This window comes from Columba livia, chromosome Z (assembly GCF_036013475.1).
Source record: "Columba livia isolate bColLiv1 breed racing homer chromosome Z, bColLiv1.pat.W.v2, whole genome shotgun sequence".
Classification (NCBI taxonomy): Eukaryota; Metazoa; Chordata; class Aves; order Columbiformes; family Columbidae; genus Columba; species Columba livia.
The window spans coordinates 11,659,828-11,677,053 of NC_088642.1; the positions used below are offsets into that span (position 1 = coordinate 11,659,828).

The window sequence follows — 17,226 nt, forward strand, 5'->3', positions numbered from 1 at the left end:
AAAGTCACCGCCTCCCTGAAAAAGGCCATTTTCTTGGCCAGACACCTACTTTATTTTCTTTGTGTTGCTGTTCCCTCAGGTTGGCCAGCAAGTTGACCAAGGCAAACATCCTCCTCCTCAAGCACCTGCTCACCGTGCTGCATAACACCAGCAGGAACTCTGACACCACCAGGATGACAGCCCATAAACTGGCCACCTGTTTGGGGCCAGATCTCCTCAGCTCACCAGAGGAGGACACGGTCCCCGTGGATGTCCTGGTGCAGGTGTACACTGTGTTTCCAGCCCGCTAAAGCCTCTTGGGCCCACTCGAGGTCAGAGGTTCCTGGCTGCCTCCTCTCTTCAGCAAACACTGGTCGGGGAGATGCTGGCAAGAGGAGACTCACAGCTGCAGCTTCTGCAGTGAAGGGAGGGTCAGGAGTGTTAACAGGTTTGCTGGCTCGTTCCAAACACTTCTGTTATCTTCTGGGTATTCCCCCCTCTCTTATGGAGAGCTGGTGATGCTTTGGTTGTAGCCTACTCACTGGTGGTTTGGATCTCTTTGGTGGGTTTTTGGACCTAATTTCTCATGTCTTTTCTGGAATGACTCCCTCATTAGGGTGGCCAAATCATAGGCACTTCTTTTTTTTTTTTTTTTCAGGCTGTTGTAATTATTTTCTTCTTCAAATGAATCTGATTTCATGGAGCTGTGAGCTGCAAAGCATTTGACACTAAAGTCGACTCTGAAGTAGCTGCTGCAATGCCTTGAAAAATGAACAAGAACTACCTAGGATGTACAAGCTATGTATAAACTATGTGTAACTGTTCATGTTGAAGGGTGAGGAGTAAAAACCAGTTTTCGTTGCAGCTTTTTATTTGCCAGTTTTATATGTTGCTGAAGTTTTTACCCTTTGAAATGAAATCATGAAGTCTAGACTCTGTGCAAAAGATCAACTCTGGCTTTCTTGGTTTGGAGAGAAGAGGAACTGGGGGATGGGAAGCAGGTTCTGGGGAAGTTTCTACCATTTTTAAGCTTGAATAGCAGCAGCAGAAATTATTTTAACAGTGAGATTGTTTGGTTATTTGGGTGTTCTGTTAGTTGTTGGTTTTTTGTTTTTTTTTTTAATAAAACTAACTTCCAGCAGCTTATATAGTACTTGAAAAGCATAATGCAACTGGTAAACGATTGTATGGGAAATTCTGTTGTTTTTGCCGCGAGCTGTCTGAATAATCATGCAGAGGATGCATGGTGGGTAATGGGGTGAAAATGTGCAATAATCAGGGGGTGCCTGGGGAGCATGTTGAGGACCCGCGTGTCCTGGCACACCTAGGAAAACGTGACTGGTGTAGCTTGGTAGAGAAAGCACCAAATGGGGGAGGAAGCCACCGGGGTCCTCCACCAGACATGGGTTGAGGGGTCTTTGCACGTGGGCAGCTCTGCTCGTCCCGGGCTGTGTGGGAGCGGGACGATGGGTGTGTGTGGCCGTGCTGCTCTACGTTGTCACCTTGTGTTGTCACCTGTGTCTGGAAACACGGCAGGTACACCGACTCCTCCTGTCCCAGCGTATTTACTCAGGGTGGTGAAGTCGCAATTCCCCCCGTAAATTTAAGTTGAGCATTTCCAGGCTTTTAACTACTTAGCTGTATAATCTTCCCAGCTTTATGCCACGGTTCCTGTTTTCATCCATTATGCATCAGCATTCAGCTGTGTGCGGGTGTGCGGGGACTGGCGGAGCTGGCGTCAGCTGTGCCAGCTCACTGCAGACGTGCTGCGCAGGATCTGCTCTTGGCGCTGGTGCAGACGGGTATGAGCAAGGCCCGGCCCCGCCGCCCTCTCGCAGGCCTCTTGGGGACATGAAGCCGAGGGGTCGCACCACGGAGTGACGGCATAACGGCTGCCCCATGACTTCTCCCAAGTGACAGGACGAGGAGAAACGGCCTCCAGTTGCCCCAGGGGACGTTTAGGTTGGATATTAGGAAAACTTTATTCCCAGAAAGGGTTGTCAAGCATTGCAACAGGCTGCCCAGGACAGTGGTGGAGTCACCATCCCTGCAGGGGTTTAACAGACATGGAGATGAGGTTCTTTGGGACATGGGTTAGTGGTGAACTTGGCACTGTGGGGTTACTGTTTGGACTCTATGATCTTAAAGTCTTTTCCAATCTAAATGAGATTAGACTTTTTAGCAGGGCCTGTAGTGACAGGAAAAAGGGTAATAGCTTTAAACTAAAAGAGGGTAGATTCAGGACAGACATAAGAAAGAAATTTTTTACAATGAGGGTTATAAAATACTGGCCCAGGTTGCCCAGAGAGGTGGTAGATGCCCCACCTCTGGAAACATTCAAGTTCAGGCTGGACGGGGCTCTGAGCAACCTGATGTAGTTGAAGGTGTCCCTGCTCATTGCAGGGTGGTTGAGCTAGATGACCTTTGGCTTCTGGTCACCAAAGCACAACCGTTTTCCACTTCCTTTGTTCACCTGGTCGGTGACTTTCCTCTTTATTCTGTAAAATACATGTACAGTGGTGACAAGAGGAGAAATATGGTGTGGAACAGACTGAGAAAGTGGTTTGGCTGGGAAGTGGCTCAGCAGGAGGGGGAGAGTTTTGTTCTGCTGTGCTCATCCATCCCCTGATCAGCTTCGCAAGACAGTCCTGCAGCCAGCCAGGGCAGCGCAGGGGCAGGAGCTAACAGGTGGAGTCCTGGGGAATGTATTGATTAGACTTAAATACAATGTGGTACATGTCTCTGGAATAATTAAAAAGGTACATGTGCATGGCAGCCGCCCGACACCAGCCCCCTTCCAGTTACATTCCTGCCGTTACAGCACTGACCTTATGTCACCTTCTTAAGCTTTTCTTTTTTCCTGAGGAACAACAGAGAAAACTACAGTTACTCTTGGATATAGATTTCAAGGGTAGGATCTAGTGTCAATTTAAAAACAATGTGTTACAGTTTTTAAAATGGTAATAGGATAACATAAAGCCATTGGCACAGTGTTTAAAAGAAATGAATCTTGAAATAGCATTTTTGGCATTTAGCTTAAGGTGACTGCTGCTATTTTGTGCTGAAGGTGATTGCTGCTCTGTGCTGGACCTGGCTGGCATAATGTGTCTCTGTCATAATGTTTCATCTGATCTGAGAGAGAGCTTGTGAGATGTTGATTAAATCTCACTTTAGAACAGCAAGTCAGATAATAAATGGGATTAAATGCACCCTCCAGCTCAGAAGGCAGATGAGGGGCTTGTTTGAATATATGGACCACAACTTTAATTTGTGGCATCTCACTAAGCCGTGTTTAACAGGAGCTGTACAAAAAAGCCCATGTCCTAATGTGAAGGCCAAGCAAGGAGAGACCTCATCACCCCTCAGCTGGACTATGAAGTGCTTCTGGAGCCAGCAAGCCGGTTAAAAGGGTTTAGATGTAATAAATACAGCGTGTGCTTCACATTCAGCCTTCACTGAAGCTCTTAGTTGATCAGGGTGTTCCAAACCAAACCTTGATGCTCCTTCCCTGTCACATGGGCTCCATAAAAGAGTTGGTTCCTCATGCCACACATTCGAATCCTGAGCAGCAGCAAGCTCCTCTGGTCTGTGTGGCTGTAGCCTTTGGGAGCCATGTGCAGAGCACGGCAGAGAAAGCCGCGGGCTCCCACCTCCTGCCAGCTCACAGGCACCTTTGCTTTGTGGGACACAGAGATTAATTTAGCGGGAGGGACAGGAGCCTGAGGGCAGAAGGCTGAGCTCTTGGTCTCTCTATGTAGCCGTTGCAGTGGAAAAGTCTCTGGTTTTCCTGGGAAAGCCAAAGCAGCCATACCAACTGCGTCCTGAGTTACTAACCCTTCCCTCTCTCAGTGCAGAGCCTGTGTAAAGGGAATTACAGAAGTCAATAGTTTCATCCCTTGTTTGTATATTGAACCACATCTGCAAAGCAGTGTGGTTTGGAAACCTTTTTCATTCATAATACTGGCTAAAAATGTATAGATGTGCAGCATTTTCAGCCATGCAGATTTGACAGTTTGGCTCCCAATATGCTGAAAAGTGCTCTGTTTTAATAATTAGCTTCAAACTTCCGTTATTGACACGGCAACAGGAGTGGGGTTCCTGGTGCTCGTGTGCAGACAGGGGCTGCAAGCACCGACAGTGCCTGGTCACCAGGCTCACTTCTCCCAGTACTTCTCGCACAACAGCGTGACCCAGCGCCCCTTCTCTGATGCTGTAACCAGCTCAAGCGACGAAGAGCAGCTTCATCAGAAGAACAGAAACATTCTGTTGGATCACGGCTCTCTTCCTCCTGGCAACCTGAGCAAGCGGCGGAGATGTGTCTGGCCATTTGGCTAATGGGGTGGTTTGTTTTACAGCAGAGCTTACAGTGCTGCCTGGGAAGAAATGCCTGGTTGCGTGCTGCAACCAGTGCTGATCAGACAAAATTCTGGAAAATGGAAGGGCTTTACAACAATGCTCATAAATGCCCATTTCCATGCTACCTTGTCCAAATTACGCCTCTGATTGGGTGAAAATGATTTATTTGATTGGTTTGGTTGAAACGGGGTTGACAGCACTGCAGTTGTTTGTTTGTTTTTTTCGCATGTCAGATGATCATCTGCTTGATTACATGTAAATGAAAGTGTTCCTAGCAACCTCAAATAGACAGTTTCAAAATGTCACATAAAGCAGTGTAAGAACAATCAAATGGTAAATTTGACATAGATATTTGGCATGTGTGTCCTTCTCCCCACAGTAATTCACTGAAGGAATCTTACACTTCCTTACTGACATGCAGCTGATCGCAAATCCAAAGGATATTACATTGGTTCTCCCTTCCTTGTGCTTCTCAAGTAATGTCTTTGTCTACAGCTTATTTTTCTCTGGAAATCCATTATTTAATGCTGAAAAGTATTTTATATTAAAAACAAAAACAAATAAGCAAACAAAAAAACCACAAAAACCAAAAGCCCATGAAAGCGAGCAAAAAAAAAATTCTACAAAATAAGGTGCAGTTCTTTTTAAGAAGGATATGAGAAGGGTTCTCAGGTTTATTAGTTGTCAATTTGAAACTGATTGTTGTATGCTTGTGTCTTTGTTCAGGAAAGCATTGCTCAGTCCCTGTGAATTGATTCGGGCAGTCCTGAGCACAGATTTACACAAGACGTGAAAGAAATTCTGTTGCTTTAAGTAAAACGCACATGTGAATGTGCCTCTCTTTCTTCTTTGGGTTGCAGTCACAATTTAGGAATAAGCTGAAAATAGAGCCAGATGTGCCATGAACTGATTTCAGGAATTACCCATAAATCGTGGCGCTATCTTCCATCCCACTTGCTTTTAATGAAAATTAGGGGAAGGACATGAGAAACCTGCTTTTTGCTTTGTGAGGAGAGGTTAAGCTTCCTCTGCAAACAGAGCCACGTGTCCTCTGCTGCAGTGGGATGCATGGTGTTAAAATTCGCCCATAAATGCAATTAAATAGATCTTCCTTTTTTTCTTGTTCCCTAGCTACTAGAGGAGCAGGAATGGCAAAAGCCTGCCTTCCCTCCTTCCTTCCCTCCTTCCTTCCCTCCTTCCTTCCCTCCTTCCTTCCCTCCTTCCTTCCCTCCTTCCTTCCCTCCTTCCTTCCTTCCCTCTTCCCTCCTGCCTTCCCTGCTTTCTTCCTTCCCTCCTTCCTTCCCTCCTTCCTTCCCTCCTTCCTTCCTTCCTTCCGGGCTGTTCACTGCTGCTAGTGCCCCCGCAGTCTGTACTGTAACGGAGTCAGATGAGGAACAAATTGAGATTTGTTGCATGAATGATGAGCCACAAAAGCCTGCAGAGGAACAGCATCTCACATCTGCAACAAGCTCATCCTGTCTGTCCCTGCTGCACCCTTATGGCAGCAAAGTTCCACAAACCGAGGGCTGTGCAATGTGTGCGTCACTGGAGACACGCAGGAACAATCTTGGCTTGGAACATCACAGTGGTCCCATCCCATGTCCCTCACAGTGCTTGGATGTGTCCTCTGCAGCCTTTTGTCCTCCTTGCTCAGTTTTCCTGACAGAAAAAGACATCCTGGAGAACTCAGTCAGTATTGCTGAAGTTTACTGTTCCTGTAACAGCGGTGCCTTAAGTACATAAGAACACATGGATGCGGGGAACAGTGATAGACGTATGTAGGAAATGCTGTGAATCCATTGAAGAGGAAGGGAGGTGCGGGCTCCCACCAGGAGACTCACAAGTTCCTGCTGTTCTCCAAGCCTCTGAGCTGGCAGGGCTTTTCCGGCAACACCAGCACCTCCTGGAGCCCGTGCTGCCCTGGCTCAGCCTGCAGCTGGACGCCATCTATGAGGAGCAGTGGTGGCTGGCGGTGGCAACACAGAGGATGATCCTGTACGCCCTGTGCTGCCACGGGCTGGACGAGGAGGCCCTGGTCCAGCGCATGGAGCCCCAGCTCCAGGAAAATGCAGCACCGCTGGTGCGTGGCCTCATCCAGGTCATCGTGGAGCGCTGCAGCGAGGACGCCTGGAGGCTGCTGTGCTCCTACGGGGCCGAGGAGGAGGACTACGGCCGCGCAACCAGCCCCAGCCCCAGCAGCTCCCACGTGGGGACTCCCGACCCCAGGCTGGCCCCCACCAGCCCTGCGGGCTCCGACGTGGAGGATGAAGCCAGCACGTCGGAGGCCGCCCTGCGCAGGGCTCCCAGCTGCCTTCCATCTGCGCCCGGGCCTGCGCAGCAGGAGCAGCCCCAGCAGGAGCCGGGGCAGGTGGCGCCTACAGGACCCTCTGCCCAGGGCTGCAGCCGCAGCCCCTCCGCTGCCGGCCAGGGCACGGACCCCTTGCCCAGGGGGCCCCGGCGCCCCCCAAAGAGGAGGAACCCCGGCCCCCAGGACTCTCCCCAGCCCCGCAAGAGGCCGCCGCGCCGGAGGCACTAGCGGGGTTCCAGCTTCCGTTACTGGAAGCAAAAGCAAATAAACTTCTGTCTCCTTGACACAGTCTCTGGGTGCTGCTTTCTCCCCCTTTTCCTGGGGCCTTTCCCTGTCCCCGCACCAACCGTGGCTGGCACCTGCCTGCTGGGGGGCACAGCCATGGGTCCCCACAGCCCCAAGGCCTTGTCAGTGGTGCCACCTCCCCAGGAAATCTTGATGCAGCTGCACACCCGCAGCGAGGGGCAGAGCAGGCAGGAGCAGAAGCTGGTTTTGTCGCAGGTCCCATGGGGACACAACTGGACATCAGAGGTGTTGGTGCCGGTGCCGAGGTCTTCGTGTATGTGTGAGCAGAGCTCGGTTTCAGGCATCCTTGGGAGCGGTGGAGAAGCCGGGTATGGAAAAGAGTGACCTGTCAAGGAACGGGCTGAATATCCCACTGAATTCCCGTTACTCATGCTTCTCGTGTTCTACAGCTGTTGACACCACCAGTTCCTCAGCGTTCCGATCCCTTGGCGCTGCCAGTGTATGGGAGCAGCGAGGGTCACAGCCATTTGCCCTGCTGCACCTCGTAGGCTCATGATAGGGAAATAAAGGAGGACAGAAATGGAAAACAGCGTATGGAGTACACCCCCCATGTGTCACGGAAGCTGTAGAGCTCTGGGAGCCATTGCTTCGTATCATAGCTGTGCTTTCCTGGGGGTTGCCCACCACCTCTTAAACATTTCTCCAAAAGGCATCTCCATAAAACAGCAGCCTATCAATACATTAAATGAAGGACTGAAAGCATGAATGCCTGAGGAAATTGTGTTAGGAAATGCTGAAGAAGATTAAGGCAGCACACGCGCAGGGACAACCAGACAACGGGGGAAGCCTCGGCGCTCTGCAAGCACTGTTCGGCATGAGTGAAAACACACCAGTGTCTGCTCAACAATGCAAAACACAGCACCAAGCGGGCTGCGGGGTCTGTCCCTGTCCCCTCTGCCCCCCATAGCTCCATCTGTGATGTCACAGCTGTGAGGTCACAGTGCGCGAGGCCAGGCCCCTGTGAAGTGCAGGCTGGCTGCCCTGCCCCACGGCACTTTGGGCCACAAGCTCGTGCCTGTCAGGAGCTCGCCCTGTCCTGCTGGCTGTGTGCCCGTGGCAGGCGCTCAGCTCCCGGCAATCGGTTTGAGGCTCTCGCCCGTGGTCTCCCCTGAGCAGGCAATAGCCTTGCAACAGAAGGAGGACCCCCAGGCTTGCAGGAGACCTTAATTTCTCCCCAGGATGGGGAGAAGAAGGGCTCCTGCCAGACTGCAAAGCACTGGCCTGGCAAGCAGGCCAGCCGCTCAAAGTATGGAGAGCATATGTGCAGCTGGGGCCACTCAGGTCCTGCAGAACAGGTACGAGGAGTTTGTTCCTCCTGGGGACATCAGCTGGTGGGTGGGACACCCAGAGCGTAATGTGTGGCTTGGGGGACAGTATGGAGAAGCCGAAAAGGGCTGCGGGCAGAGCCTGAGAATCCCGCGGTGAGTGGGGAAGAGGCTCAGCTGAAAGCGCCTCTACCCCCAGTGCCAAACTGCACGGTCCTGCTGTGCAGGGTCCCACCAGGAGACTCACAAGTTCCTGCTGTTCTCCAGGCCTTTGAGCGGCCTCCCCAGTGGCAGGCTGGTGCTGTGGGGCTGGGGTGCAGTTGTGCTGAGAAGCAGTTGTGCTGCACCACTGCTGCTGCTTTTTCTGCTTCTTCTGCCCTGTCTCACCACGGCAGGGACGTCTCCTGGGAGGCTTCCCAAAGCCTGTCTTCTGGCCGGGTTCTTGGCTCATGTGGCACAGAGCTGATGCAGAGATTGGCCCCATCTTCTCCCTTCCATAGGTGCATCCCCTCCCAGGAGGACCAGGGCACCAACTGCAGAGGGCCACCACGCTGCAGATGCAGTGCTGGAGAAAATGAAGGTAACTCACAGCTGCCTTTCAGCCCGTGTTTACACCAAGCGTGCCTGGTTCAGCCAGCACACATAGCCCTGCAGGACTGGCAGCGTCCCTTCCCAAGGGAGGCCTGGGGCCTGCGTGACCACGGGGAGCCAGCTGACGCATCCATGCCTTTGTGGGATACTGTCGAAACCACGGGGTACCCCGGGATGGTAGAAGCTGAGAGGCCAAAGCATCATCCACCTTTCCTCCCTCCCTCCCCAGCCACGCCGCCGGTGCCCGGCCTGCCAGGGGATCCTGCCGGCCCTTTGTCCTCCACCCCCAGGGTGCAACCAGCACCCATAAGCCTGGCCCTGCTCCTGCCCCAGGGAGGGACAACCAGCGCCCACCTCCCCGCAGGGCTCTGGCACGTGCCCGGACAGGCATCCTCAAGAAGGGTCCTCAGCCTTTGCTCCGGTTTCTTTGCCCAGGGTTGGTCTTCAGCATTGCTTACCGGCTGGCAGCCGCCGTGCTCTCCCTCCAGAGATGCATCTGCACAGGCATCTCCATTCTGTGAGTACAGCACGTGTCTGGTGTGGACATGGGGATGAGGACGGGGGGTGCTGGTGGCTCAGGGCAAGCGGCGGGGAGGCTGGAGCTGCTCCTGACCAGGACATCCCCTGGCTTCCGTCTAAGTTGCTGCTCCTTGGCTGCTAAGAGAAAAGCCCTCTCTGCAGGACTCTGCCTTGAGCACTGCTAACACCAGGATGCTTTTTCAGGAAAGAGGTGGTCACCCTGAAAATGGAAACAGACTCCGCAATCCTTGTAGTGATGAGCCTAGCTGTTTTCAGTGAGTATTTGCCGAGTGCCAGCAGAGGCACAGAGGCACACGGGCTGTGAGATTCAGTGAGAGGCTGAGGAGCTGCAGCTCCAGTGGGGGCCTTCAAACCTCCCACCTTTGCAGGTCTGGGAGGTCACCAGATGCTTCCTGCATGCAGGGGAAGGGTAGCGTAGGGCAGAGTCCTTGCTTGGATCGGCAGTCTCTCTGCACCATATGCTCAGCCCGTCTCTTACCACCCTGGTGTGGGAGGAGACTGCACGGCTACGGGCATCCTTAGAAACTCTAGTGAAGCATCTCTGTCTTGGTTGCAGCTGGTGCCTGCTGTGGGATGTCACTGCTCCTGTGGACAGCGCAGACAATGAATGTGCAAGAGGTCAGTGGGACAGGAAAGTCTTGCAAAGGAGCTCTGCCGGGGGTGGGGGGGTTGAGTAAACTGCCCCATCCTCCGGCTCCTGGCAGTGACCCTCAAAATCAGCACCAGCTTCTGGCATGCATCCCTAGAGCCGCTGGCTCTGGAAAGTCCCAACAGCTCTGGGACTCACATTAGGGCCTTTCTCTTTCAGTTGCTGCTGGGGCTGCCTGCAGCCGAGCTGAGGTCCCTGCGGTAAGAGCCCTCTCCTCTCTCCTGACCTGCAGCAGCTTTGCTGGGTCCCGGCAGATGAGCCCACGCTCTTGCGCTCACTCGCACAGTGCACAGTGCTCGTGCCTTTCGCTGCTGCCTGGGCCTTTGGCTAAACCTGGAGCGGGAAGGAAGCACTTGCAAACTGGGGAAAGAAGAGGGGGCTCCAGCACCTCTGTCTCTGCTCCTGCCCGGCCTGGAGCCTCTGGGCTGGGCCAGGCAGCTCTCTGACAAGATCTGCTTTCCTGCTGACTGCAGGAACACGCTTGCTCTGTGGAGGAAACAAGCCCAAGAGGTGCAAGAGCTGAGGGATGAGGCGGCACGGCTGGCTGCAGAGATCAGTACTATGATGAAGGTGATCCTGCACTTTGGGCAGGAGGGCTGGGATGAGCAGGGCTCCACACAAGGCCCTTCCTGGGCCAGCATGTGGTCTTTTCCTGCTCAGCCCACACACCCGTCCCTTGCCAGGGGCTGCTGGTTGAGCTGCTCCACTGTAAAGCCCCTTCTGCTGGCCAGGTCTGACGTGGTCATTTCCCTGTTCCTTTCTGTCTTTCCCAGGAATTTCAGCAAATGAGAGACGCAAAGTCTGCAAACACGGGGATGTCTGACTGGGCTCTGAAAACCCCAGGTGCGGATGGGCGCAGGCAGGCAGGGCTCTCATCACACTGAGCTCGTTGTTCTTAGCGCTCCCAAACGCAGGCTGTGCTGCAGACTCTGCTCTCTGGGACAGAGGGAGGCGGCACGAAACCACAGGGGCCAAGAGCACGACTGCCACGGGCTCAGCCCAGCCCTGCCGTCAGAGCGCCCACTGGAGCCCCGACCATGCCCTGGACAGCATTTCTGCCCTCTGCCCTTGCACTGAGCCTCCCTGGGGAACAAAAGGGAGCGGACGGGTCATCATTTGCTGTCCAGGCACCGAGGCCTTGCCTTGGGTCTGCTGCCCTTCCCGTGGGGCTTGCTGCCTCCCAGCACCCGCAGCCCTTCTCATGGTGCTGCTGGGAGAGAAACACCATCAGCAGGCATGGGGATCCCCTCCTTTTCCTGGGGCACCTCCGGGCATGCGGTGCTGACTGCAGGGCTGGCAGGCAGCCCCACAAGTGTCCTGCAGCAACCCAGCTCCTCCAAACCTGAGGCTTCTTGCAGTCAGCTGCTCTCTTTTGCCTTCAGGGGCTGCCATCGACCTGCAGAAATCGTCCAGCCGCTGCACAGGGTTCTGTAGTGTGTTTTGGTTCCTGTGTGCTCCACCGCGCCTGGATAGCTTTGTGCAGGTAGAGTAGAAAAAACCCTCAGTGCTGCTTCTCTTGCGTTTGATAAAGTTGGGGGCCAGCCCTGGGGCGTCTCCCCTCAGGCCAGTGGCGTTCCTCAAAGCCAATCCCAGTGGTCCGGTGCATGACAGCTGAGGTCTGACACAGGGCTTGGCTCCCTAGAACACGGCAGTTGCCCTCACAAGGGGCCCGAGCTGCGCTGAGCTTGCTGCTCACCATCCCTGGTCACTGCTGGCTGAAGGAGCTTCTCCTTCGCGACCCCATTTCCCCACCACAGCTCTGACTGTCCCTCTCCCACTGGGGCAGTGCAGGGTGGGGGAGGCTGCAGAGCTGCTGGCCAAAATGAGAGGTTTCCTGAAAGCCCTGACTCCGGTGCAGGGTGTCAGATGGTTCCCACTGGCTGGCTGTTGTCCTCTTTTCAGAACCAGGAACACAGATGGGCGCTTCTGCCCGCTTCCCAATGCACCGCTCGTGTGGAGCACAAGCCCAGCCCATGGGCGCAGTGCCGACTGTGCTTCTGGCTGCACAGGAGCCCAGCGGGGCCCATCGTGGCCTCATGTTCATTGCTCTTGCCCTCTGCTTTCAGCCGGACACATCCCCGGGATACTGCTGGCCGTTCCAAGGGTCTCGGAGTGAGGTGCTAATCCGGTTGCCCACACAAATACAACCAACAGCTGTGGTCATACAACACACCTCAAAGGCAGCCTCTCCACCGGGGACTGTCAGCAGTGCCCCCCGAGATTTCTCCGTCTCTGTAAGTCTCTGCCGGGCACTGGGAGCTGGGACCGGGCACGGGGAAAAGCTGTAATGGGGACTTGGTGCTCTGTGCACATTAGCCAAGATTGCTGTGCTCCCAGCTCTGCTGTTCCCCGAGGGGACATTGCAAGGGACACATGCGGCGGTGACCCCCCTAAGATTTGCTCAGTGTGTTTTGGCCCAGCACCTCCAGGACCCTGAGCATGAGACAAGGAGGAGACTCATCCCCACCGCATCCTATGCCAGACTGTGCTGGAGCCGCAGGAATGCGGTTCGGATCACGGGCCTGGGTCTGGCACGACCCTTTCCTCGTGGTCGGGTGGAGTGTGACCTGCTCCCCTGTGCTTTATCTCCAAGGGCTTGGATGAGGAAGGCGAGGAGGAAACTGTGCTGGGGAGGTTCACCTACACTGTGAAGAAAGACCCGCCGCAGACCTTCCCTCTGCAGGTGCAGTGAGCGTGTGTGGGCAAAAGGCCAGGGCAGAAACACTGGTTGGCAGCAAAGTCGCAATGAACAAGGAGTGTGGACGGTCCCTGCTGGGGCAAGGGCCTGACCCCAGGCCAGAGAAGCACTGGCTGGATTGGGAGGGAGGGTGGCATACGGCAGGGCTGCAAAAGCAGAGCAAGGGCCACATTGGCCCCACAGCCATCGGGGTCCCCGGAGCTGCCTGGCTGCACCCACCGGGCAGGTGGTGGCAGGGAGGACACCCAGCACCTTGACCCGGCAGCAGCACTTTCCCCAGGGCAAGGCCCCAGCCCCAGTGAGCTTCAGATTTCCAGAGCCGCCCACCACGCTCCCTGCGGCCCAGAGTTTGCTCTGCAGGGCACAGGGGCCTTTGCCGCCCGGGCGGGAGAAGGGAAGGAGGAGAAGCTGCCGCCTCAGCCAGGGCGGGAGCTGGACCTGGAGCAGGGGACGGGCTGGCACAGGCAGACGTGTGGAGCCTGCTCTCACTCCTTACACCCCAGGAGTGACACTGCTTTTTGCTGTGGTTTCTTTGCAGAATGGGATCCCCAGAGCCTTTCGGTTTCTGAAGCTCGTCATACAGAGCAACTGGGGAAAACCAGGATACACCTGCATTTATCGAGTGCAGGTGCATGGGAAGATCGTGGAAGCGAATGACACCGGCCAGGCAGGGGTGGAGGCCTTGCCCCAATGAGAATTAAAAGGCAAATGGAGAAACAGAGCAGATGATGTGGCTGTTAGTCTGGTGCACAGCAGTGTTGTATCACAGGCCCTCTCAAAGCTGCCACCTTCTGCCCTTTGCAGGCTGAGGCCTTCCTCCGGCTTTCCGCCTTCCCTCCGCCATGGGGATGTTTCCTAGCTGAGCAAAAGGAGACGATGCTCCCATAGCCTTTCCTTGCCACAGTTCCCTGACAAAATCCTTTGGCAAAATCCTTGTTCCCCATCTTGCCCCAGGAAGGAGTTTTAGGAGCCTGGCAACTTTTGGGGGTGATGATCCTCAAGGCACTGGGCTGTTTCATTCGGGGGACACCTTGGCTCTGGGGACTGGGCCCAGTGGGGGCCCTCATGGGGTGCAGCCATGTCTGGGACCCATGAAGAGTGTCTGAGGGGCATGAGGAGGCCTGAGGAGCCCAGCTGCTGAGGAGGGGGATCCTGGCTCAGCTCCCTGTGTCCATGTGCCCTCCCAGGCACAGTCCTCCAGCCTGACAGGGACCTGGCACCTCAGACACTAGGGCCCAGGCCACAGCTTCTTGTGCACAGACATATGTGTGTGAGGGCCCGTACAACGTGTGATGGGTGGGGGTGGCCATTGCAGTGGCAAGCACGCCAGGGAACAGGGCATCAGTGGTTCACAGCGCCAGGAAGTAGCCAGGAGAGATGGGAGATGGATCACAGGCCCCTAAGATGGCCTGTTGACCCAGACAGGACCCAGGTATTCACGTATGTGGGCCAGCAGCTCCAGATCTGCACATCACTTGGGATCTACAGTCCAGCTGAAGTGGGACTTCTCCAATCCACCATGCAGGGGGATGGAAGGAGAGGTGTCTCTATCCCAGCCTATGGAGCATGGCATTGGTCCTTGCCACAGCAGGGAGGGAAAACGAGGTGTAGTGCTGAGGCCCCAAGTACTACTCAACTATCTGTTGGTGAAGGACAGCTGGTGCCTACCAGATGACTACTCAGACTATTCCTTTCAGGCCATTCCAGTGCCCAGGAGCTCCACTCGGAGCACACAACGAGCCCTGGTGCTCCACCACAGCAGAGCAGCACATGTTTCTGCAGGGGACTCACACTGAGCACTGTCCCTCTGCAGCTCCTGGGCTGATGCTTCAGCAGCGCTGCCCATGGGGACAGGCCAGGCTCCTGGTCACTGGGACAGCAGCCTGAAGCAGGACCCATCCCAGTTCTTCCCCTCCAGCCAGAGTGCTCTGGGCTCTCCTCTGGCTCTCCGCTGTCCTCCTCTGCAGGAAAACCTGCCGGTTATTGCCAGGTCTGCACCTACAGCAGCCAGTTCCAACACAGGGGATTTACCCAGCGCTGTGGGGGAAAATGGATACATGGTGGCGGGAAAGAAGGAGCCTGTGCCATTGGCTGCTGTGAAACAGCCAATCAGCAGTAGCGCAACCATAGCAACATGTTCAGTCCTCCAGCCTGACAGGGACCTGGCACCTCAGACAGTAGGGCCCAGGCCACAGCTTCTTGTGCACAGACATATGTGTGTGATAAAAGACCAAGACTCAGGTAATTTGCCAAACAGGAGTCTGGTTTGTTTAATATGCGAATTGCGGCAACAAACAGCGCTGGGTGCGCCGGGAGTCCCCACTCCACCAACACGCACACCTTAGGTTTCTGACCAAGTGTGGGCAGCTCCTCAGAGGGCAGAGCTGGTGGAGCGACTTCAGCCAGCCGTGCCCAGCCAACACCTGCCCAGCCTCAGCCTCACCTGTGCCGCTGCCCTCTGCTCTACTCCTGGCAATTGGTTTGAGGCTCTTGCCCAACTGGTCTCCCCTGGGCAGGCAATAGTCTTGCAGCAGAAAGAGGACACACAGGCTTGCAGGAGACTTTAATTTCTCCCCAAGGTGGGGAGGAGAAAGGCTCCTGCAAGACTGAAAGCCGGTGAACTGGAAGCAGGCCAGCTGCTTGAAGACTGGAGGGGGGCAGATATGCAGCTGGGGCCACTCAGGTCTTGCAGAACACAGACAAGGAGTTTGTTCCTCCAGCTTACCTCCTCAGTCCATAGGGATTTAGTGCACTCAGACTATTGTGTCTTCCTTTGAGGGTTCCTTCTTTGATTCTCTTAATGCGTTCAAAGTTCTCACTATCAGCTCTTGATGTACTAAACTTTTTCCCTGGGTGTTGATTAAGCCACTCTCTTCCCATATTTTGCCAAAGGTCTGGACCACCCCCTAGGCATACTTAGAATTTCTGAATATAGTTCCAGTTTTTCCTTTTAATAACTCTTGGGCTCTATACAGAGCGTAGAATTCACAAGCTTGGGCGGACCATGATGGGCTTAGGGGACCCGCCTCTATAGAGTCTAAATCTTTATATCCTATTCATATCCTGATTTTCTTTTCCCTTCTACCACTTGGGAAGAACCATCTATGAACAGGACATCTCTTTCCCCTAACCCCGTGTCTCTCAGGTCTGGCCTTACTTTAGTCTGGGTCTCAATTGCCTCCAAACAATTATCTAACAATTCCTATGATGGTTCTCCAAAGAGGAATTGGGCCGGACTTTGAGCAGAGGTCACTCTTAGCTCTAAGTGGGGGGAGTCAATCAATATCGCTTCATACTTTAAAATACGGCTATCTGTTAACTACTTTTCCACTTTGTGCTGTAAGACGCTCCTAACGTTGTGTGGTGTATACACTGCCAAGGTGGCACTAAAGGTAATTCTCCTGACTTCTTCTATTAACAGTGCCGTAGCGACCAGAGCTTGGAGACACGCGGGCCATCCCCTGCTAACTGGACCAGTAGCTTAGAGCAATACCCCACAGGTTTCTTAACCCCTGCCCAATCTTTGGTAAGGACCCCATATGCCATCCAATTTGATATGTTCACAAAAAGAAAAAATGGATTTTCTAAATCAGGGAGGCTCAACACAGGGGCCTGTGTCAACGCCTTCTTTACTTCTTCAAAACTCGTATTATCTTCTGTAGACCACTTAAGTTGGTTAGGGGTTAATTTTTCGTATAGAAACTTTACCTTCTCACTATAGCTTTCGAGCCAAGGCCTACAATATCCTAATAACCCTAACAGTTGCTGACTCTCTTTATTTGTTCTAGGGGGTCTCAGAGATAAGATTCCTGATACTCAGGATCAGGGTCTAGTTTCCTTTTCCCCTCACTCAACCCATGACCTAAGTGTGGGCATCTCCTCAGAGGGCAGAGCTGGTGGAGCGACTTCAGCCCGCTGTGCCCAGCCAACACCTGCCCAGCCTCAGCCTCACCTGTGCTGCTGCCCTCTGCTCTACTCCTGGCAATTGGTTTGAGGCTCTTGCCCAACTGGTCTCCCCTGGGCAGGCAATAGTCTTGCAGCAGAAGGATGACACACAGGCTTGCAGGAGACTTTAATTTCTCCCCAAGGTGGGGAGGAGAAAGGCTCCTGCAAGACTGCAAGCCGCTGAACTGGCAAGCAGGCCAGCTGCTTGAAGACTGGAGGGGGGCAGATATGCAGCTGGGGCCACTCAGGTCTTGCAGAACACAGACAAGGAGTTTGTTCCTCCAGCTTACCTCCTCAGTCCATAGGGATTTAGTGCACTCAGACTACTGTGTCCTCCTTTGAGGGTTCCCATTCTATCACTGTTTGCTCTCTTTCAAAATAAACTTAACCAATGGCTGGTTATTAAATGAGGGCTCAGCCCAAATTTGCTGTGTTGGGTAGAGAATTACCGTTTAACCTGGACCCAATGAAGTGCTGATGTTAATACAAACAAAAAGAAAGGTAGAGATGACGTCAGATATTCTATTAAAACAATAGAAAGAATATGAGGAACTAGGTTTTGCCTGCTGCCTCTCTCTCGCACACGCCG

The 17,226-nt window shown here is 54.0% G+C and overlaps 1 long non-coding RNA gene across 1 annotated transcript; it reads left to right on the plus strand.

Moving 5' to 3' along the window:
• The first annotated feature begins 10,662 nt into the window (after positions 1 to 10,662).
• Positions 10,663 to 13,785, plus strand: LOC135577354 (uncharacterized). Its single transcript, XR_010469101.1, has 3 exons — positions 10,663 to 10,837; positions 11,377 to 11,477; positions 12,061 to 13,785. It is a non-coding gene; the product is annotated as an uncharacterized LOC135577354 (long non-coding RNA).
• Positions 13,786 to 17,226: the final 3,441 nt, after the last annotated feature.